The sequence below is a fragment of the Podarcis liolepis genome, assembly GCF_965112155.1.
Source record: "Podarcis liolepis genome assembly, chromosome: 8".
NCBI lineage: Eukaryota > Metazoa > Chordata > Lepidosauria > Squamata > Lacertidae > Podarcis > Podarcis liolepis.
Window position 1 is genome coordinate 58,874,180 of NC_139560.1, and position 25,254 is coordinate 58,899,433.

The 25,254-nt window shown below is 40.7% G+C and overlaps 1 long non-coding RNA gene across 5 annotated transcripts in view; it reads right to left on the reverse strand.

The window, feature by feature from the left end:
• Nucleotides 1–25,254, reverse strand: part of LOC310714004 — a 338,331-nt gene that overhangs the window by 215,800 nt on the left and 97,277 nt on the right. For 2 of the 5 annotated variants that reach the window (XR_014529501.1, XR_014529502.1), the window contains exon 3: nucleotides 11,758–11,869. The exons of the other annotated variants lie outside the window; for them this stretch is intronic. This is a non-coding gene — a long non-coding RNA (uncharacterized lncRNA). The remainder of the gene's footprint in view (nucleotides 1–11,757; nucleotides 11,870–25,254) is intronic. 5 annotated transcript variants of the gene reach the window in all.

Here is a 25,254-nt window from a genome sequence, read left to right on the forward strand (position 1 = left end):
GACAGGTATAGGCTCACAGTTCACTCTATGGCTCAAAGACCAATGCTAGGGAACAACACCTACTTCCATACGCAACTCAAATGTTCTCATTACATCTTCCATTTTGAAAGAAACACATCTCACCAAATGGTTTTGCCAAACTTCTCATTATTTTTCTACAATAGGGAGGCTTTTATTCCATCTCCAATCTCCAACACCTCCATTGTTTTTTTGGTGGCCAGTAACTTTAGGTTAGAAAGGTAAAGGACCCCTGACAGTTAAGTCCAGTTGTGAATGACTCTGGGGTTGTGGTGCTCATCTCTCTTTATTGGCCAAGAACTTTAGGTTACATTTTATATATTTCTACTGCATTGGTTTTAAGGTGCAGTTTTGGAGCTGCATGGTTTTTTGTTTTTTTTGTTTTTTCCCCTTTTCTACAACTTACTTTTTTAGTTGCATTCAAATAGTTTTCCATCATTTTTGCAGGCCTTCAAACCTTGCCCTTCAGCTGCCGGATTACTGTTTCACAATGAGTATTTAATAATGCCGGCAACTGTTTTTTTAAAAAAAAATCCTGCCATCAAATGCCTTAATTCTTTTTAATTTCAGATCTCAGTTTCTCTGGCTGATTTTCAAAGACATCATTCCCCCCTTGCTTTTGTATCCAACAGGAAACAGATTCGCTCTTCTTCTAAACACCTATCAGAATGTTTGATGTGCAGTGATTAATCCTAAGATTCAGCTCTCACAATTTGCCTGCTTATACCCAGACGCTGCAAAAGAGTAAACACATACATAAGCTTCCTAGCTGAACATGGATATATATAGCTGTGGTGTGACCTAGTGACAAAAAGCTCAATGTGTACACATGCACACACACCTATATATAATGGCATACACATTTGGTCTGGTCTCAGTGCCCCAAAACAATCATGCATTATTTACATTAGCAAGGCCACATTCAGAATGGCTTCATCCTTGTTAGCCGCAAACAATTTTTGATATCATAAGAGGCATCATTTCCCTTAGTACATACATACATACATACATACATATATACATACGCATATACATCTTTTTTTTACCTATTCCACTATCTAAACAGGTTCTGGAAACATTATAAAACAGGTTTTTTTGTGTGACTAAAGGATAGGTGAAGACATCACAGGCAACAATCCCTTTATTATCATCCCCCTGCTGCAAGTTTTGCAGGATGAACTATGATTCTGTGTCGCTTTCAGTTTCTCTTCAAGACAGAGGTAGCAGCTTACAGGTAACGGAGCTCTGCTGAAGCCCCTGAAGACAGCAGGGGAAATGACAAGAAATGTGGGAGAGTTGACTGCTAATGACTGTGTATTTAAAGTTACTTCCCCTGAAAAGGAATAACAAATTATGTTGAAAGACAAATTCACAATCCGGCAAGCAACATCTTAAAATGCATTCAGATCGATTTCTGTTAAGATGCTGCAATCACTAAAGCATATACATCTCACGCAAATTATAATAACGTGCTTCCAGGATGATGCCTCATTTTGGAGAAGGTTCAGAAGAGCAGGTAGAAATGTATTTCAGAAATGAACCACGACACGAATTGAATTTACAAGGTGAATGAACACTCCAGACAGCTGCCTTAATCAAAAGTACACCACGCCCCCTCCCTGCGGTAAATAAGGAGCAATTAAAGAATTCACTCCAGAAATGAGCTCCATTAATCAACTTGATGCAGCAGATTGATGCACAGCCATTAAAGTTGTCTAAACAGTTTTGTTAACCTTTAACAAAAATGTGCAGGGAACACATACTGCAAACTAGCTCACAGTTGAGCCAGATGAAGCCTTGGTTCAAAGAATGTGTCTGAGGCTTACTTAGTTTGCTTTAATTCTGCCAACAATACTGTCACACACAAACAAAGTATTAACTATATGTGGCAGTTCCCATCACTGGCAAAATTCACCTTCTCTTACCCACAGAAGACCAAGAGAAGAACATGAATGTTTACTTAAGGAGACATAAAGCCCACAGGGCAGTAAGACAAGACTGAAAATACTCATGCACAGAAAGCACAGAGTATAACTAAGGTGTCTGTCCTGATTGATACTCCGTCCTGCACGCCCTTCTTGCCTCACTCCTGCTGTTAACACCACAAATCAATACAGAAGGTGGAAAGGAGAAGAAAGTCAACAGATTGCATTAAGCACAAATGTGGGCTTTCAGTGATAGAGTTTGGGCCCCACATGCCTTTAAGATCTACTCCTTGACAAATGAAATCCATGGTATTACCAAGAAGATAGGTTTATGCAAAGACTGACAGCATTTGATATTGTACACACTTTCCCTTTTCTGTGCTCCTCTTGCCCTTGAAGTTTCCACCTCCCAGAAACTTACAGTTTATAGTTGTTTATGGCAATGTTAGCACAAGGATCTGTAGGATCTGCAGTCAGGGCATTGTGTACCCTTCTCCACAAAAGCACATGCATGCCAAAGCTACAGCAGCACAACAGAGGTAAGGCCGATGTAAGAAAAAGCAGAAATCATATCGTAACTGCACCAAGAAATAATACACTGTTTTATCAGCTGCCCATATCCACAAAACAGCAGATTTTATTCCTTTAACATCCGTGTCTAAATCCAGACATGTGTTGCCTGTTGTTAGCAATTTTTAAGGCTCTGGCTGCTTTTATCTGTTATCACTTACAAACAACAACTAGCTTATTTAGCACCTGCCTAAGCAAAGCAATAGATGATGGACATTTGAGAACCAAGTTATCTCTTATTCCCTGAGCCACCTATGGTTCTGAAGAAGTAATTCCTTGCAATTTAGGGAGAGAAGCCTTTTTAGGGGGCAGGGGGAAGGAGAGAGATCTTAAGCCTACCTAAATCTGCAGAGTTGGGAAAGTAGCCATTTTGGCAAAGCCAGGTTTATAGCTGTCTCCTCCTATTACAAAACATGCAGTGCTGGAAGCCTGCAAGATGAGTCAGTGTGAATGAACCTAATGTAGTTGGAGCTGGTACTAGGGATTCTGGAAAAGAACAATGTCTGATTTACTGCAGATGATCAGTTTTCCAACCCTGTCCACTTCTATTAATTCCTGACACTGTAATTCTAAACAGATTATTTCAAGGGCACTTTTATGTAAGGATCGGAAACTGCAGCCTAAGTAGTTTTCCGAAGACAGAAATTTTGGGCTATTGTTTTCAACAGCTAAATAATGTGAAGCAAATCGGAACCACTCCAACCATGTGCTACATTCATTGTTTACAAACATTCCAGTTTACACACAAAAGCCCACCAGATGGAATTGTTTTTCAGTGGTGCTCATATGTGGGCTGTATGTACACTCATCCGTAATATCTGAACTAGCCCTGATATTATTATTCCTTCCACTGAGTATTTGAGCATGTCAATTGGTTGTCTCTGAGTAGTCATTTCCAATTTTCCCAGAAAATGTTGAACCAGAATATGGCAAGGCATGGTTTTTACCTCTGTCATAGCACGATGAAACAACAGTTCAACTTCTAAAAGTAAATAAATGTAATCCCAGGTTGACTTTAACCTATCTATTATGTATTTTGGAAAGTTGGTTCACTATGCACACCTCTTAATATATCACAACCTAATTATGCATGAGAGTTCCTGAGATCAAGGACCATGTTTTCCTCTATGTTTTGATACAATTGGACGCCATTTTGAATCAAGATGGAAGACTGGACCTTCCAAAGCTACATTGATTTTGACCTACACCCCTTTAGAAATTAGCTAGTAAAATATAATTCTGTGGACTAACCAAATGGTCATAGAGATCCCGTCTTTGAACACTGGGTTATATGCAAGGCTCATCCTACTCAGAAGAGACCCATTAAAATTAATGAACATGAGCAACTTGGGTTCATTGATTTAAGTGGGTCTACTCTGAGTAACACTCAGTTGGCTACAACCCACTATAAATGAATTTAAGCAAGACTGAGGCTTTGATTTAAATTCAGCTTCACTCTTTATTTTAAAGGGAGGGTGGAGAGATAACAGCTAGCCAAGTCTTTAAAGTGTCACTGGACTTTAAGTGAGCCACAAGGTCCAGATCTCCTGCTAGACATACAAGACTCTTTTGGTGATGTAGATCCCATTAAACAAAGTAAAGTAATGTAGCTATATAATTGTGTTCACCTTTATAGCAGTACAATTATAATGAAAACTAATAGAGCTTACTCCTTGACCCTTAATTAGCAGGAGGACTGAGAGAACCTTAAGATTTTCTGTATTTCCTGTACATTTATGACATAGAAGTGCTTCTGGAATTAGCCTTAAATTAAAGATATAGCAAGAGTGAGCCAACTATAAAAGCTTTGCATTGGAATATGAAGGCTAGCTTAGACACAAACCACGACTTTCAAATTCAAGATATATCCAAGCTAAATGGTTTTGCATTCACGATCACTTTTATGGATCAGAATCCATGCTCTACCTAAAGGCTAAAAGATTGGATAGCAGAATCCATCTTTTAAAATGTATTTTTATTTATACAAATGTTTTTAATGCCACCTTTCAGCTGTATCAGGGGCTCCCAGGGTGGTTTAGAACTGTAAAATCTCAGTACTGTTACGTACAGCATTAAAAGCTGGAGTAAAACAATTAAAACAAAACCAGAGCTAGCAAGGTTAAAATACTCTAGCAGAAGAGAAACATTTTAACAATCTGGCCAAAACATAACAGAGACCAGACAGAGAAGCAGCCAGTCTTTTTCTCCTTATTACTAACCACTATGACAGGCTGAACAGAGGTTAATGCGTGGCTCAATTGAAGTATACACCAAGAGCCACTTAGAAAGAAAAAAGTGACAATTACAACATCTCTTCTGCCAAAACAGAGCTGGGTGGTTTGATATATTCACAGAATACAAATATACATCTGAGTTGGACTAAATGACCCTTGGGGTCCCTTCCAACTCTGCAATTCTACTGTTCTATGATTCTCCCTCAAATGCATTCAATATTCAGTGGTTCTATTAGAGCCAGCTGGCTGGATCTTCCAAGGTCTAGCATCAAGACACAAGCACCAGTGAATTCCAACTGAAAAATCTGGCAGCAGGTTCCAGGTTTCCCGCCGCCACCCCTCTTTCTCTGCCACTGGGACAGAAAGAGCTGGTAGTATGCTTTTTCTCACTCCACGGCTCCAAAAATGATATGGCTGAAAGCTGCACTGTCAGGTCCAGCCAAATCAAGTGATCTGGGGAGCCAACAGAGGCCTTGCAAGCCTCACACAACTGATGCCCCAGGCTTTGGCTCCTCCATCGGAGCAACCTGTGGCTCTCCAGGTGTTACTGGGCTGCAGCTCCCATCATTACTGCCCATGATGGTTGGGGCTGATAGTTGTTTCAGCCTAACACTCTTGCTCTGCAGAGTCCTGGAATCTTGCCTTGCCTGAATCACCATCTTCCATGGCCTCATCTGACACCTCACCTTAACTCTCCTGAAGCTCTGTTTCGGTTTGGCTCACCTCACCCAAAGCCTCACCTTATCTTTATTAGCCTGAAGCTCTGTCTTGCCCTGCCTTTCCCAAACTCTGTCAAACCCTGCTTGAAATGTTGTCATGCCAGAAGTTTTGCCTTGAATAGCTATTGAGCTACTGCTGTCACCTCCTCCTGTGTTTGACCCATCTGCCAACCACCAGTGGTGGCTAATTTCAGAGAAAAGATATTTTAAAAACAAGCAAGGGGAAACATGATAGCAGTCTTCAGATATGATTCAGAAGATGGAGAAGACTTCTTTTCTGTTTCTCGGGTGGGCAAGAAGAGAACAGACAGGTAGAAATTTCAAGGAAGCAGGTTTCAGCTAAGCAGTGGGATACATTTCCTACTGGTACATATTATTTGACCGTGGAGCAGACTGCCTCAGGATGTAATGAACTCTCTTTTGCAAGAGTTATTTACGCAGTCTGGGTGGCCATCTGTCAGAGATGCTATAGTTGTAGCCAGCTTTGCAGATCCTGCACTGAGTACTAGCTTGGACCATCACTTCCAATATCGTTCCAACTCATGATTCTACAGTTTTTCTACACAATATCAGGGTTAGCGACATCCTATGTGTAGTATCTAATACCAGATGAAACCAGACAGGAGTCTACTGTGGGGATGATTTGGTGCCTACCAAAGAATTTCTTTCTCTTTCTTTCTTTCTTTCTTTCTTTCTTTCTTTCTTTCTTCTAAGGGTTTCTCTGAAGTGTTTTCCAGTCATTTATGGAAGATACATTTCATATTTGATGAAATGATTTCCTTGGTTTTTTAGAATTTGTATGGACAGTGTTAATGTCCTAGAGTTTATTTAATGGATTTTATTGTTCTTAAAAGTTGCCTTTCAGTGTTTAATTATGTTTTTACTGTGTGCACTGTTTCAATAGCTTTATTTCAAGAAGTGGTCTAACAACAGCAGCAACAATTAGGATCTCTTTTCAGTTGTATCCTGAAGCTGCCTGAAGATGTACGTTTCCCACATTCAATCTGCATGCTAGTTCTATACCAGTAACACCCTCACCCAGGTTGCCCAGAAAGTCCTATTCAGCTTTATCAAAAGGTTCCTCAACAGTTATGCCTAAAATGCTAAATTAGCCTGTTCTGCTACACTGCTCATTCTTAAAAATGAGAAGGTGTTCCTTCTAATGTGGCAGGTAAAGCAACAGCTGGGAGGCCTAACTCCCACACCTCGTAGACAACTCCAAATCAGCAATCCTAGTCTTCTATGAGGCCTGACATTATCATTACAAAGATCTCTGTAAATAAAGAAATATGAACTGCTGGTGTCTGGTTAGGCTTGTCTCTCTCCTTGTGTGAAAGAAGCTGCTTTTAGGGCCATTGGATTGCCCTAAAGGCTTCCCAGAGTGTTGTATAATAAAAGATGACTGAAGCAGAGGCTGTGTCAACAGACACTTCCTTTGAGGGATGTAAAAAGCAGAACAATGTCTCAAATACATCATAGGGCAAACATAGCAAGCCAAAATATCTCCCCCCCACCCACCCACAGCCTTGTAAAAGAAAGTATATTACATTGTGGGGAAAGGGAAGGAGGCGATCTGGTCACAAGCCAGGTGATGCCATTATCAGCTACTTAACAAAGGTCATAGGCAGAATAGCTGGAAAGGACTTTAATATGTGCATGCCACCATCCACACACCACAGTTCTTAAAAGTGCAAGATGTTTCAAAGCTCATCCCAGGCCTTTCAGGGCCGGTCTACACATTGCTGCAGTCACATGCCGGGTCACTTCACATTGTTCCAAATGGTGGCAGGTATCACATAACATGCAATTTTTTTCATCACATCAGTCAAGCATTTTTCACCACACCACTATATGAACCAAAAAAAATTTGCCATGGATACAGATGTGGCCATTTATCACCTGTGGCAGCTACCAGTAACCTTACACATTCAGCAGTATAAGACACTGAGTCATGGGCCGCATCCATCCACATTGCAAAGAGAGATTCTAAAATCCTTATTGGAGCGATACTTTTATTAGACCAACCAAAATATCACAAAATACTATGCAAACTTTTGAGATCTTCAAAATTCTTCAGCAGCTAAGTAGTAAACAAGGCAATGGGGATTTGTGATGGGCTGATGTTTAAGTGATGAAGTTTGCATCTGGTCATAGACTTAAGACGGGATGGGCGAGTGGAATGCCCTAATAAAGATTTTGGGATGCTTCTTATGTGCTTTTGTTACCTTTACACTACCATGAAGAGTGTTATCCTGACTACTCCATATTTTTAAACAATGTCAGAGTACTAACACTTGCCTCACCGCATGGCTAGACTCTACTGAAAACCAGCACTGCACAAGAAGATTGCAAAAAAACTTCTCTGTTAAGTATGTAGTGACATGGCAAAAACTGCACCTATTCTGTGTGGTGAGCAGCTCTACCCCTGTAGCTAACTATGTAATAAAACTATAAGCTGCAGTGATTTAAAGTAGCTTCTATGTGGTAGCTAGGAAATGCAGGCCAGGCTTTCTCTAAAAATAATTATACCGCCACAGTTAACGTCTCACAGGATCACGAGTGAGACTAAGCACAACCTTAAAAAGATCTAAAAATAATGGCACAAAGCCCTCCTGACAGTTCCTCTACAACAGCATTTTAGCAATTCCCAAATGTATTAGGGAACCAAATCACCTCTCGATCTGGTGTAGAATGTCAAAGATCAGCTTTACAAGCAGGAAACCATCCTCAGCCATCCTAATTTAGCATGCCATGCCATAACAGTAGCTGGAAACTGGGTATTATATTTAGAAGTAATCAGGACATCCAAACATCTGAATTTAGTGACTTGAAAGGAAGAAAGTGGTGACCTGTTTTCAAAACTACTCATTTTCGAACTTTCAACTTCTTCTATTTTAGTAAGACTGCGCTGTTGTTTTTAAAACAGTTTTCTGAAGTCTCCTCTCTAAAACTTGTGACCTGCCTTCAACTTTCCCACACAACATCAAAATCAGAGGAGAAACACATTGAGAGAAGGGAGTGCGAAAGAAAAGAGGTGGGTAATTTGAGTCACTTTGGCTGGAATCAGGATTCATCCTTTCTTTTTCTTTTTTACATATATAGAAAACTGAGAACGATGTATTCCAGCAGTCTTTTATTCGGGCAATAAATCACTTCAATAAAAAAGGAATGAAGTTTTCTACACTTTATCATTTTCAACATACTTACCAATATTATAGAGCAACAAAGGGTGTGTGTTTTTACAATGCTTATATACTTACTGCTTCCCCCCACCCCAAAGTTCTGTAAATGTTTTGATGATTTTAGGACCCAAAGCCAACAGAATTTAAGGGATTTACATGTATCATATGTCTGGATAGCAACCGTATCTAAAAATATCACTGGCAACTGTGCTTCCCTCCTAATGCCAAGGAGACTGGTTTGTCTTTCAAGATTCATGGGAGGTGTCTACTTGCCCATTATTCTCTTCAGTCAGACTTTTTTTAACATAGTTACATCTCATAGGAGTTGCATTAATGCTGTCTCAGTGATGCCAGAAAATGTGACCCAAACTGTTGGTTAAGGGAAAGAAAAGCAGCTATATGAAGATTAAGCTCCATTTCACACACACACACACACACACACACACACACACACAACATATGGCATGGCGGGCATTGGCAAGAAGTGACAAGGACACAGCTATGCCTAATTTATACTGCAATTTATTAATGGATGATTTCTGTCCATGCACATTTCTAGCACTCCAAACCTAAATAGTGCAATTTAGCTGCCCTAATAAAAAAAATGGGCTTTAAATGCAATAGCAAGCAACATATTAAATACTAACTTTCTATTCTTAAAAAGACACACATCCATGATAATGGTGCACTCCGGACAAACCTTGAAAGTGCAGGGATAGGTTTGTCAGGTGTGGCGAGTATGGACCTCCCAAGACTATTGGACCTTAACTCCCCTCATCCCTTGCCACTGAGCTGGGAATGCCAGTTCGGAATCCAACAACAACTGGAGGGCCAGAGGTTCCCCATCCCTGTTTTAGTATAAATAAATTCAAAGGGTTCATAGAGCTGTTCATAGAGCTCTACTAGTGAATCACACCACTCTCTCAGACTTTATGACCTACATTATGCTGACTGCACATCTAAGTCTGAGCCAAGTGCTGGCCAGGTTACCAAAATCAAAGTACTGTATCTTAGTTTTCCAATACGAAAATCACATGTGTATTCCTGCCACTACATGTGTACGTTAATTACACATGCTTTAGGCGCTGCACTTGATGGAGCATGAGGTTTAAAGGTTGTGTGTCTTTCATTAAGACGTCAGAGATTCCCATTAAATAAATAAACAAGTGCAACAGCCATCTGACTTGGCGGTGAGGGGGGGAAATAGGAAAACCAAATCAAAACGTGTTCTCAAAACCATTTTAAAGAAAGATTCCCCCACCCACCCCTACCCCTTGATTGGTTTTAGACTAGAACTTAAATTTCTCTGTTTGTATAAAAACAGCGCAACAGCTAATAGTAATTATTGGCAAAGCTTTCAGAAGTATTGATGGAGCGGGTGGCAAAATCAGTTCCGCAAAAGTGGCCGCATTCCTTCAGAACCATGCAAGAAAGGGAAAGAAGGAATTCTTGCTATCAGCTCCCTTGGCCCTCCTCCGTTTTTTGCAAAGGAGAATGAAAAGTACTGAGTGAGACACACAGATGCAGATGAGAATGAAGGTTGCACAGTTATGCAGCGGCGGGCAGGGGGGAGTTGCAGGTTTAAGATAGATTTCACAATATATTTCCATGGGAATATTTTACCCAGTGTAAGAGGAATAATAGCAAACTATCACCCATGTAACCAGAGCCAAACTACTTGGGAAAGTAATCCTGCAAACAATCCTGCAAAAATAAGCAATCATGCACACAGAGTGGCAGGAGGCAGTGAGATCACAGAATAACAGAATGCTCATACTATTGCTGATTTCGGCAGTGTCCACAAACTCAGCACCACGTGTAATTTGTCTCTAAGACATGCATTGCTTATTGCATGTCTTGTATCATAACACAAGATACCAAAAATCTCTCTTCACATGCACATACATACATGCATTGGCTACGATAACAGAAAAACCCAACAGCTTGATCCTGAATATGGAACCTATTACAAACCGTACTGATGGGAATAATAACATTAATCCATAGGATGGGGATTCTAACACATTCTGCTTTGCTATATTGGCTAGACATTAAGCCAATATAACATCACATGATGTCATATAGTCTCATTGGCCAAAGATACACAAGGTCTTCCAGATGTGAAAAGGGGTTCTTTTTATTCATTTACTTGAGTATGAAAGGGATCTTTAACATGCACACCATAAAAGATGAAGAACCAGAGTGTGAAATACTTATCACTTCATCAGACTGCCGCATATGATGCCAATTCAGAATCTTCACAGACTCATGGGAATCAGCATCATGTGGGTTTTAAGGGGGGGGGACGGACATAAGGAACTAAAAACTGAGTACAGCAATTAAACACAGCCAATAACAGAAGCCATATGCAGATCAGCTTGACTTAGAGAATTATAGTCTGGATGACTGAAAAAACGCAAGTCTCGCTACACGAAAAGAGGGGGAAAGTCCTGTTTTGGTTCTGCAGTGGTGCCTCAAAAGGACAAACAACCCTTCTGCAAAGAAGATTTTTTTAAAAAAAAAACATTTTCAAAAGTTAAACTGTTTCTGACTTCCTTTCCAAGACAGAAAAAGTTGGCATATAAGTGTAAGAAAATAAATAATACAGAGGAGCCTTTCTATGTCAATAGACCCATTTTAAAAGGAGGACAATATCTAGGAAAATGAGCAAATTAGACTGGACTCCACACTTTCTACTCTTGATTTAAGGCTTAACGTAAAGCTTCTTTAAGAAAGAGCTAGTTGTAAAACAGAACGCACTGTCCACAAGAACTCATGGGGGGGGGGAGAATCCAGTGTTGGCAGTTACTAGATAGAAAGTGTATGAAAGTTGGTTCGAGTGTGGACCTTCGGGACTCCCTCCCAACTCTACAAATCTGTAATTCTCTGATTCATAGTAACCTCTTTACTGCTGCTTATGGAAACCCTCAAGAATACCAAACAGGAAGACAGAAGTCGGTAGTTTGTCTTTTAATTAAAGGGTGTCCCTACAGTATCACAGTGGGTTTCTATTCCAATCTGAAAACATCTAGGTAATATCCCTGTTTTTAACTGTAGGTCTGCTAAAAGAAAGCTTGCGGTATTACACAGAATCCCATAACTCACTTACCTGAGATATCTGTCCTGCAGCAGGAAGGAACTCACAGTCCCACAAGTAAATCCTTTAATTACTGACTCTCTCAAAGATAAATCATCATTCACTGCACTGACACGAGTTCTACCTGAAAGAGAGGGAAATCACCACAGAAAGATCTTGAGTCATTTTATGTCAAAAAGAAAGTCTGGTTCTGTTTTTTAAAGGGAGAAGACAATTAAAAGTAGACCCTGTACTATATATGGCAGTTATATATTTTCTCACAGGAACTCTAAAACCAGCATATAATAAACCTTTTAAAAACATTTTAAAGGTTTGGCGATTAAGCACGTAGAGAAATACCCTTTCCTCCATGAGCTAGGAGCTTTATAGCAGGTGAAGATTCACTCATGAGCAAAGAAATGTGAGTGTTCCAATCAATTATGAAACCACTAGAAGGAATAACACAATTACCTTTTATCTCTTGCAAAACTTTAAGATGAGACAGTAGCTGTACTGTAGTCCTAAAAGATACTTACAAGGATGTAAGGGTCCCAAAGTAAATATGCGTAGGACGGCACTGTTAATTAAAATGGTTGGGTCTCTAGAATGGTAGCACTGGTCTTATAAGAATGGTTGGGTCTCTAGAATGGTAGCACTGGTCTTATAAGAATGTGTTCCATTTAGGATAAAGGACAGTATAGAGAGAAATAATAATAATAATTAATAATAATAATAATACCTTTATTGTCAATGTACAACCAGTGTACAATGAAATTAACTGAGCCCCCCCCCCAAACACTCAATCTCATTGCACTCTGTGTTCTTGTCGCACAACACACCAACCCTGAAAGTCAGTTGCAATATATTATTTTCCCTTCAGCAGCCTAACAGCCCATGGGTAGAAACTGTTTTTTAGCCTGTTGGTATGACTGGTTATACTTCTATATCTCCTGCCCAAGGGTAGAAGATTAAAGAGGTGCTGGCCGGGGTGTGAATTGTCCCTGAGAATTTTTCTCGCTCTTCTAAGGCATCAATCCCTTGCGATGTCATCTAGCGGGCTCAGGGGACAGCCCATGATATCATGTGCTGTGTTCACCACCCTCTGTAAAGACTTTCTGTCCGTGGCTGTCAAGCCAACGTACCACACTGTGATACAATATGAGAGGACACTTTCGATTGTGGACCGGTAGAAGGAGGTCATCAACTGTTGTTAAATATTGTTCTTTCGCAAGACCCTGAGGAAATGGAGTCTCTGTTGGGCTTTCCTAACCACGTGAGTTATACTGTTTTTCCAAGTGAGGTCTTCACTAAGGTAAATTCCCAGGAAGTGTAGGAAGAGACTCTCTCCACACAACCCCGCCCCCCGATATACAACTGAGCAAGTTCCCCTCTTTTCCTCTGAAAGTCCAACACAATCTCCTTTGTCTTGCTAATATTTAGATGAAAGTTATTCTCTAGGCACCATGTAGATACTTTTTGAACCTCCCCCCTGTACGCTGATTCAACTCCACCTGTAATTAGACCCATTATGGTAGTATCATCTGTAAACTTAATAATTGCAGTAGATGGATGAGATGAAATACAGTCATGTGTATACAACGTGTACAGGTAGGGAATCAGCACACATCCCTGTGGGGTGCCAGTGCTGTGCTTCAGGGAGGTAGATGTAACAGGCCCAATCCTCACTGTTTGTGTCCAATCCCTCAGAATGGAATCTGGAAAAGTGTTCTAGCATTTTATAATTTGAAACCTGTGAATATGTACGAGTCTGTTGTCTTTTTAAGGGAATTTAGAGGGAATTTGATTGTGATGTTTCAGTCTTGCCTAAATATCCTCATATAGTGTTTTATGTAACAGTGACTGTGACTTGTTCAGATAAATATATAAATATTTTTGCAGGCCAGGCGGTAACAGGGTTGATGAGCCCATAAACAGTTTTAGAAGATTAGGCTAAATTTATACTTTTAGGGTCTCATTTGTGAGCTACACTGAAATCATACAGATAAGAGTTTTTAAAATCATTCACCTTTATTGATTCCAAAAATGCAGTAAGGAGAAATGACAAGTCACTCTTCATGTCTTCTGCTACAAGCATCCATCATATGTTTCTATAGCCCTGCACTAAAATAGATGCTCTTTTGACTCCTTGCTCAATATAACAATTAATAGGTGATGTTAAATGGGTGACTAAACCAGGGATAGCCAACATGGCATGCTCCAGATGTTGTGGACTACACTTCCATCAGCCCAATCAGCAAAGCCAATGATCAGGGATGATGGGAGCTGTATTCTCATAACATCTGGAAGGTAACACATTGTCTAACCATTATCTAAGCCAGGTTTCCCAAACTTAGGTCTCCAAGTGTTTTGGACTACAACTCCCATCATCCCTAACTAGCAGGACCAGTGGCCAGGGAAACCCTGATCTAAACCTTTGACCCCAGTTGTGATGAACTAAACTGCTTTATCAGCAAGGCAAATTTCTGATACCAAGTCATAAACATCTGAGAAGTTCCTGGGCATGTAAAAATATTTTCTCGTTCTTACATTTGCTAAATGCTAAACTGGGAAGAAAACACCATTGACTTCAACAATTTCCAAGCAAACAACATTTCTAACAGGCTAATATATAAAGCTGCCGTATACAAAGTAAAACCATTGGTCCATCTCACTCACTACTGTCTACAGTGCATTGAAGTTGTCTTCCAGGGCTTCAGGCAGGGGTCTCTCCTGGCCCTAGCTCAAGATGCTAAGGATTGAACCTGGGACCTTCTGCATGCAAAGGAGTTGCTCTCCCACTGAGGTATGCCCCTTTCCCTAGATGTCACTAAACATTTCCACAGAGATCATAGGATTTTGCTTAGCCATCCCATACAAAGCATTTATAACCTACAGATAGCAAATCTTTGGAATTTGCACAGATATTTTTGTACATTCAAGGGGGAAAGGCTGTTTTCTTCTAGAAGATAGCCTTCACTTGTTTAAGTGAGGAGAATGTAATCTTAATAAAATCTGAAGGTCAGAACCTTTCCCCTGGACCGACTATAATGCAATGCTGTGGCTTCTGTCCAAAGCTAAGAGGTTGGGAAGTGGTGAATTACTAGCTGCAGTATTAAGAGTGCTAGAAAAGGAAACATGGGCTGGGAAAATAAGAGGACACATGTACAAGTAAGCAATTTAGACAACTTATCCAAAGTGGAAGCAAGACCCTAAATTAAGCAACAGCACTGGAAGCCCAACCTTAAATTTGTTCCCACTGTGGTTGAGAAATTTCCATCCTACAGGCAGTGCAAGAGTGGAAGGCTAAAGACAAGGTCACTATTGTAACAGTCTAGCAGTTTGTGGTTTTGTAAATGCCTAGGTTATATACAGTTCAGCAATTCCCCATGCTCGAATCATGTTAAGACAATTTGTGTAGGTGTGTTGTGCCAATGCTCACTGTTGCACCTGAAACAGTTACAAGCAGTTCTGTAAATTTATACTTATTTAATTGCATGCAAATACAAAAACACCAAAAGATTTGTGGGCCTGTTGTGCTAATAGCAAATCGTGCATAATGATACTGGAGGGAGGTGACTTCAATAGGCTGAGACATTTACCTTTGCTTTTCATTCCCAACCTGGTAGCAGTAGTCTCTGTCCTGAACCAGAGTCTTGAAAACTATGGCCAGGGCTGGCCAAGACCATTAGGCAGAATGATTTGAGGTATACTGAAAAGCCAGCAAATGGTTACCTATTTAATTCACTGTTGCTGGGGGTAAGAGAAACACTTGTGGGGTTTTTAACTTCAGATACAAAAATATACTGGCTAGTCTTGGCTACACTGCTGCAACTCAGGCAACAAAATATTTTGGGCCAGTCCTGACTATGACAAAGTGGATCATGAACTAAAACTGAATCCAGATAAGATGGAATTGATTACCTGAGAGGAATATTTTTGATCTGGCATCAGCATATGATTAAAGGGGGCATTCCTGCTCCTAATGGATTATGTATGGATTTTAGGGAGCCCTTAGAATAGTCTTCTTCAAGACTGCAACTCCCATCATCCCCGCTAGCTTAGCACAATAGTCAGGGATGATAGGAGTTGTAGTCCAACAACTTCTGGGGACCCAAGGTTGAAGAATTCTGCCCTGGATCTAGGACTGCTTTGGAAAGCTTAAGTGACAGCTACTTCCATGAGTGCATTTTATCAACTACAGTTCATCAATAAACAAAAGCTAATCCTGGAGAACCGGAAATTATTTTCTAACCACCCGAAGAATTAGAGGCCTACCTATCACCACCCACAGCTTAGCAATGCCAAGGAAACAACTGCAACATTGTCTTCTACACAGAGCTACTTTTGAAGAGCTACAGTTGGTGGACAACAGGAGAGTCTGCCTCTTGGCAGGGGTGAAAACCCCATATTCAACCACTGTGATCCAACATCACTTGATATTAGCAGTATTCTAAGGAAGTACAGAAAAGCCTTAGACAATATTGAAGACCACAGAATTCCGCTTCTTAGCACCTCCACTTTTAGCTTAAAATAAGCAAGTTTATAGGCCTTATGATTGCAAAATACATGTTTCAAATATTGTCAGCCCCCCTAAAATTAAAGAACACACTTTATCTGCCAAATTCTATTATCTGTATACAACAAAAAACATTAGTTCAATAGCCACCCACAATTATTATTTTTTCCACTGTAGTAGAAATGTGGAATAGTCTACTAAGTATAATTAAGCAACAGGTGTGTTAAAAGTCACAAAGATATTTATTTCTAAATGTTCTCTTGAGTTTTGTTTTGTTAATTAAGCTACTAATCCTTGGCGATAAATTCTCAACACTGTCACACAGCTGCCTACAATGCTTTCTTAGTGTGTCAAACCTAGTTATCTTGCTTCCTGAGTCTTTCAGTGTTAATGTTGAAACATCACTGTTGCTAATTGAAGTGAGTGCTTTTTTGACATGTCAACTCTTATTTCCAATTACTTTGAAGCCCAAAAAGACTTTGTCTATCTATAGCTTTAGTCCAAAAGTATTAACTTTGCCTATGTGAAATTCTCTCTCACACGCACATACACATGAGAGAGTGGGAGATGAATTCATGGACTTCAGCAAAAGAAAAGCATCTGATAAATGCATACCAGCATCTGGGCTGAGTTTGGTTGACCGCATAATTGGGTTGACCGCATAATTGGGCACAGATAACACATGTACCATATGGAATTCTCCCTTTCTTGGTATACCTCTCCCTACTTAAAACACTCTTGCATACATATCGGCATATTAAACAAGTCTGACATTGCTGTACTTTTGGTCTGCATCAACATGCTTCTTGTTAGTTAAGTAAATAAGAGAACTAGAACTACCTAAGCTTGCTTTCATCCATATATAGAAGATCATAGGTTGCCATTTTCCCATTACTCTTCCCCTACATCTTTGGCAGCTGGAGCCACTGCTCTGGTGATGGGGTCAGGGGGCCATGCTCTAAATCTTCACATGCCAAGATGCATAACATCAAGTCTAATGCCCAGAAGAAGGAACTACTGATGCAGAAGGTCACTAATTGCCAGTTTCTCTGCATTACAAGGGTTCTGGAAAGAAAGCCCCACAAGAGAGATATAAGAATGGGGACACATCCTGACCCTTTAAAATCGCCAAGGGATTCCACAGAAGGTAGAGGCAGCCAAATGCTAAATAAAATAAAAAATATGAATTTCCCTACTTGGGTGAGCACACATTACATTTTCAGGATATTTCCAAAGCAGCACTAAAGGAGACTTTTAGAAATAGGAAGACAGTGTGTTATATGATCTGCAGAATTCAACAAAATGTGTTTATTCAAAATAATACACACAGAGAGAAAGTAGCATATGTAAGCTACCATGCTGAACAGCCACTCCTGCTTTGAAGTTAAATAAAATAGAATAAAATCAGGAGATCTGATCACAGAACTTCCACACCATGTGATATTTGGTTCTGCAAAACATGAGATCCCTCTGAACCCTCAGATCCCATCAGTACCAGGGTTACACGCAACACCATAGAAGGTGCATGGCCAGAACTCCTGATGTGATATAGGTTTCAGCATAACCTTTTGCAATCTCATTCTTAGGAGCACAGCTAGGAAACATGTGTCCCTCCCGATTTTGCTGAATTAAAACCATCCCAGACTCTGGCTGCAGCTGCTGGGATTGAAGACCAACGCGTCCTCTATAGTACAGTGTCTGTGCAACCACATTTATTTGCATGAATGTGTGCCTCTATCACTGCTTTCCACATGCATGCTTTTTCTGCCATATATTTTGCGAAACCCTCACTCTCAAGGGATTTGTTCTATTTCCTTCAACTGCTGTATCTCAAAAGATACACAAAACAGACTGCTCTTCTTCTGGTGTCCAACTGCATGGGTACCAGCAGCAAAGGCAGTCTGCAGTTAATTATACGGAATTCATGTTTTTCACCTTCCTTGCCACCAACCATGGTATCTTTGTTTTACTATACATATTTTTTTTAAGTTGTATGGAAGTCACTTGGGCATAAAGGTATTTGAATTGCATTTGCATTTATTTCATGCATTACCGTTGTTGTTGTTGTTGTTGTTGTTGTTGTTGTTGTTGTTGTTGTTTATTGCACTTATTAGTTGCTTTTCTTTTGCAAAAACAACCCAAAGTTGGAGGGGAGAGAACCAAGGTAAAGAGAAATGTTTTTGTCTGGCACTTAAAAGTAGATAGTGGTGGTATCAGGCGTATCTCCCTGGGGAGAGCACTCCAGATGTTACTGGAATCAACTCCCATCATCTTTGACCGCTGGCCATCCTGGCTGGGGCTTCTGGGAGATAGAGTCCAGCAACTTTATACTGCAAACCATCCTGTGATCTTTGGATGAAAGGATGAAAGGCAGTATATTACTTTAATAAATCATCATCATCATCATCATCATCATCATCATCACAAGTGGGGAGCCACCACTGAAAAGGCCTGTTCTTATGTCACTTTCCTCTGCATTTCCTCGGAGGGGGGGCACACAGAAAGGATGTTGGATGCCAAATGCAGGGTGTGGGTCAGTTCATGTGGGGACAGGTGGCCCTTCAGGTATTGGGGTCCTGAGCCACATATGGGTCAAAACCAGCACTTTGCATTGAGCTTAAACTGTGCAATTGCTATTTTTAATCTTAATCACTCTGCATGTACAACTTCTAATTCTTTCTATACATGCCATTTTAAAAATGGTTTTTACATATGCAGCTGTTATATACAGGTTTTTATTATATTGTAATACTATACTCCCCACAAGACCTCTGCACATCAAAAGCCAAAGGATTTGTGAGGAAAGACTGTCCAGAAGAAACAAGAGACTCACAGTGCTTCTGACTTTCGGATAAAGCCCAGCATGACAACCCCCTCACTCCCAGTCCAGGACATGGAGAAAACTCAGATGAAGACAGAGGGTCAGGGGCACATGAAAAGCAAACCAAAACATGTAGACACCCGTTAAGGCATAAGAAAAGCGCCTCAGCTATTTTAGCATTTTAAGCACTGCCTCTTCACAATTAGTGGAACAATTTCAGTGTTTTTCTTCCAATGCCGCACATTTTATTGGCAGCGACAAAACTTTTAAATCTTATTGGAAATCAGAGAAAGGAGAAAGCACAGCAGGGGACCATTCCCTTAGGCTGATGATTTGAACACAATTTAGTTTACAGTTAACTCGCAGCATGGCTTCTGTAATGTCCTTTATCATCTATGAAGCTGTTCTCTCATTGCTCATTATCATTATCCATAAAAAGACAAGAAAAGATGTTTTGATGCAAAACAGGATAAGAGTTATTTGCGCAAGGGCGAAAAAAATCTCTTTGCAATCATCTGTATTTTAAAAGATGGCTCCCTTTATACCTGCAGAAGAAATCAGGTAGAGGAGGTAGCAACATGTATCCTAGTTGTGTATTGGTGTGGAAGGGAGGGGGACTAATCATACTGAATGCTAGTTTATGCATTCCACTTTCTGCATGAGGAAGCTGTCTCAATCTTAGGCACACCGCTGGTCCATCTAGTGCATTATCTTTACACTATTGTCACACTGACTGACAGCAGCTCTCCAGCATTTCAGAGAAAGGAATTGAACCTGGAACCTTCTGCATGCAAATCAGATAATAATAATAATAATTTATTATTTGTACCCCGCCCATCTGGCTGGGCTTCCCCAGCCATTCTGGGCTGCTTCCAAAAAAAAAATTAAAATACTCTAATACATCAAACATTAAAAACTTCCCTAAACAGGGCTGCCTTCAGATGTCTTCTAAAAGTCTGGTAGTTGTTGTTCTCTTTGACATCTGGTGGGAGGGCATTCCACAGGGAGGGCGCCACTACCAAGAAGGCCCTCTGCCTGGTTCCCTGTAACTTGGCTTCTCGCAGTGAGGGAACTGCCAGAAGGCCCTCGGCGCTGGACCTCAGTGTCCGGGTAGAACGATGGGGATGGAGACTTATAGATACCCTAACACTGATCTATAATCCTACATAGATCCACTAAGGTGGGGAATAGATAAGAGTGGGTGGGAAAAATAAAGAGAAAGTACATATGGTGTGTGAGTCTGCATGTGTGGAGGTTTTTCTGCTCACCTCAATGGAATGAAAGTATTTCAGCAAACTCTGGTAAACCGTCTGCTGAAGTAGGCTGTTTCATAGGAAAAGCATGATGAAACCTCATTCCTAAGCTGCTGCAGAATTTTCCCTCAAACTCTGGCAATTCTGCTCCAAAGACCATTACGGACAGAGAGCAAAGCCTTTTTTTAAAAAAAAATGTAGATATGGAGAGTCTGTTTTCTAGCAGGGTCTGTCCTCACAAGTCCTCTTTGAGGTCACTGAGTAGGTGGAGACCAAGCAGCTGTGCCAAGAGGACTGGTGGAGTCAGCAAACACAGCTATCGAGCAGACACTCGCCAAAAATTCCACAGGGGGAGAAAGAAAACAAGAAGCGCCAAAAGTGGTTTGCCTTCTACGGGCATCCAGTTGTTAGGTGTGTTTTCTTTAAATACAGTGGTGAAAACACACAGACACAAGGCACCAGGATAAATTATAAAAGCCAGAATGCCAGCCTGACGAACTGCATTGATGTGGCATCTTCTCTGGGTTCAGAGCTTGGCTCCGGCCTTCCTTGGCATTCCTCCTTTCCCCAGCACGAAATCAATTACCTAAGGCAAGCCTCCAAATGATTTAGAAACTTGTGCATGGCTTTAGGTTCTTCTTTCCTCCCTCCACTCTCAATCTCAGTCTTTACAGAAGGGGGGTGGGGTGGAAAAGTAATATCCGGGCAACACCCCTTCCAAGTCACCCGTTTCAGTCTCTAGAGGGAAGGACTGATTAAGGGGAACACGTAACATTGCTGAGGTGTTCCTCCAGCTTTTTACAGGCTCGGGATAATCACTGTACTTGCCAACTGCTAGCTGCATTCTGGAGGATTGCTCATATACTCCAAGAGCTCACACATGTGCTGATTTTGTAGGATTTGGAGAGATTAGTAACCTGTAACTGCCAACAGTCCATAGCTTGAGGCAAAAAATAGATAACCTCGGCTAACCTCGATTCGAAATAACCGTTCCTTCCCTTCCCTCTTTCCTGTGGTGCAAGCAAAATGGCAGAAAGACATTTCTTTTATCAATACACTCACTTGAATACTGCCTGTTTCAGCATCCTACTGCACACCTTAAGCTACTAAAACAAATAAATAAAATGACAGGGGGGGAGGACACAGAGTGATGAGGTTTAACTTTCAGGCTTTTACTAATGCATTATGCTTTGAGCTGGTACCTATCAAACAGACACTCCGGGGCTTCAGAGCTGTTCTCATCAAAACACAAAATGGATAAACGATGGACTCAGAAACAATCAAGCACCCTTTACTTGCCTCGCAGATGGCTGAACCGAAAGGCTAAGCATGTAAATCAACATTCCTATTCCTCCTCACTTTCTGCACTTTAGTCGTAATCCTTTCACCTGGTGTAAACACACATGCTGTATTATTTGGACTAGAGACCACCCAGCAATAGCCTGCCATCTTTCATTATCTGCTGTAAGTGGGAGAGGGTGATGGGTGTGTGTGTGTGTGTGTGTGTGTGTGTGTGTGTGGCAAATCCTTTAACAGCATTCCACCTGGAATTTGTCCAAACGTTCACCTATCAAATGTCATCATATAAGAGTACCTGAAACTTCAGAAAATACTTCACAGCATGAAAGCACAAAAGGACTGTCTTGTAGATACAAATATTAAACCCAACACCTCATCACTCTGCCCCCTCTGTCACCAAGCTGCCCTAACACATGTGCTGCCTGAAGTGGACAAGCAAAAGCTGCCCCACACTCTGTTGCTGCCCCCCAAGCTCTGGGCCCCACTTTGCCGCACACACTGCAATTTCCTCCTCCCCATTCAGTGACGAACTTGGTCAGTTGTGTGAATTGTGTGGCTTTTAAAAATAGGAGTGGGAGCTTTTAAAATGCCATGTTGTGAACTGCCCTAAGATCTACGGGTACAGGGAGGAACATCATTTCAATAATAATAATAATAATAATAATAATAATAATAATAATAATAATAATAATAATAATAATGGTGTTGGCAGGATTTGGTAAACTGTATATGGAATGGGTGCAAATGACTGGGGTTGACAAACAGTAGGCCTGCATTTCTATTTATCAAGCCAAAATATGGCAGACCCACTCTAGAAATATATACAAGTGATATCCATAGTTCAGCTATCCTCTTTACCACTGTACACACACACACACACACACACACACACACACCAATTTCTCTGGTGACCAGTTTCTCCCCGTTTTTGCCAACCAAGTCTGCTAGGATACTGCATAAAAAGATTTAACATATTCAGATATTTTTTGAGCACTTTGTACAAGTGCACCTTACCTAAAGACAGCATCTAACCCACAAAACCAAAAAATGGTTGGAAATGAGAGCTTGAAGGTATCGGCTAATTTTGAATTACATTACATATTGTGTCTTTACTTAATCTCTTTTCAAATCAAGTAATATTATAATTGCAATATCATTCCATTGTGTTTCATGTCTCCCAAACACCAAATTAGTGTGAATATTAAAACAAGCTGAAGCTTTATAGTTTAATTACTTTAAGTATATTTGCCGTGACTTGCTGCAAGTACTGGAAGGGTGGGGGCTTGGAGGTTTGGAGAATATATAAGAGACTGACTTGCAGTCTCTAAGACAGAGTTTTTAACCAAAAATGACTCTTGAATTCTGACCTTTGGGCTCCGTATTATGAAGAATAGTCTAAATTAGAATACTGCAGAACATTCCAGCTCTTGGTAAAGTGATGGCAAATCATTACAGCCCTTATTTTAAGATGATCAAACGAATCTTAATGAAACATGCTTGCGTTCTATGCTGTTAACAGCCACTTTGTATTCCTAGATCTACCTTAATGACAAATTTGGCACCGTTCCTCTAGGACTAATCACACAGGCAGTCTGAAAACCTGCTTATGTATTTAATATTAACATTATTTTTAAAGCATTGTCTTTCATCATTTAACACCATTTCCAAATGCAAAGCCAACTTCTCTGAGACTTTAAAACAGTCCAGGATGCAGCCAAGGAAGCATTCAGCAATATGGAGATAGTGTTGTATATGGCTCAGTTCCAAGCTTTACGGTGCCTGGATCACTGTGGCTTAATTTGTTAAGACTCATTATTTTAAAAAACTTTATTCTGGGAAGGCCTTGACAAAAATCCCTTATTATAGTTGGACTGTCCAAGGACTGGAGCTTTATTCTTGCCGAGTGTTTATTAAAAATGTAGACTGCGGTGCTCTGTAGACTTACCTTGGCATAAACCCCACTGAACTTAGTAGGATGTTCACACACAAAAATATGATAAAAACATACAATGAACAACTGCATACAGGCGGTGGCCATTTTGCACGGGGGTGCCATTCCTGGCCCCCACCCATCAGTGGCGCATACATAAAGCCCACCCCAATCCAACCCCCATTCTACCCTCTTCCAGGTCCAAAAGGACTCATGTTGTCATTGGTTGCACATCAGATGGATGCACACAAAATGGCTGCCGCCTGTACATAAAAAGAGCTAAGCATTTGCATACATAAAAATAACCTTACATGTTATTTATTATTATTCAATATCAATTCACGTAGGGGGCACAAGGCCACATGTACCACCACATGACCAGCTTCCCTGTCCATCTCCAGCCTTCCCATGTTCAACAAGGAAGGTTTGAAGAAGGCTTCTATCCATGTTTAAACTGAGGGAGAGGTACTGCTTTTGTTTGTTGCATTGTTATGCATTTTTGTTTCTTTATATCATAAATCACCCTGTGATCCTTGGATGAAGATCGGCATGGAAATAAATAAATAAGTAAGTAAATAAGTAAATATTGAAAGACAGCCCCTTTCAGAGCTCCCCTGCTCAAAATACGAAGGTCAGAAACAGAGAGTGCAGAGCCAGCATACACGGGAACTTTTGTAGTGGTGGGAGAATAAACATGACCCCAACATCATCATGCTCAGTCAGAGCTATTGTCTATTTCTGGCATTTCTGACTTGGTCTTTTCTGCTCAAAATTTGCCTGTGCTTTTTTATTATTCTCCTTTTCATCTCACCTTCCTCCCATGGTGAAGACATGTCAAACTGGGCTACTTAAATCTTCCTAACTGCACAATCCTGTGTGCATCTACTCAGAAGCAAGCTCCACTGATTTTAGAAGAAGAGGAGGAGGAGGAGGAGGAGTTTGGATTTGATATCCCGCCTTTCACTCCCTTTTTTAAGGAGTCTCAAAGCGGCTAACATTCTCCTTTCCCTTCCTCCCCCACAACAAACACTCTGTGAGATGAGTGGGGCTGAGAGACTTCAAAGAAGTGTGACTGGCCCAAGGTCACCCAGCAGCTGTGTGTGGAGGAGCGGGGAAGCGAACCCGGTTCCCCAGATTACGAGACTACCGCTCTTAACCACTACACCACACTGGCTCTCAAATTTTAAAAGAACTTACAAGTTAAACATGGTTAGGACTACATCTTAAGCTTTTCCCACTGACCCCACTTAATTCTCAGTGAATTCTTTTATCTTATCAAGGCTGCGTTATTCTGATTTGTCTCTTGCGGGCTTCCCTTTATCTCACCTTAGGTCTTTCCTCATAAGGCACCGTTCCTCATAAGGCATCGTTTCCAGGCCTTTGACCATTTTGGTTGCCCTCCTCTGGACACGTTCCAGTTTGTCAATGTCCTTCTTGAACTGTGGTGCCAGAACTGGACACAGTACTCCAGGTGAGGTCTGACCAGAGCAGAATACAGTGGCACTATTACTTCCCTTGATCTAGATGCTATACTCCTATTGATGCAGCCCAGAACTGCATTGGCTTTTTTAGCTGCCGCGTCACACTGTTGGCTCATGTCAAGTGGTCAACCAAGACTCCTAGATCCTTTTCACATGTACTGCTCTCGACTTGGAGATATACAGTATCTCCACTTGGAGATATACAGTATCTCCACTTGGAGATATACAGT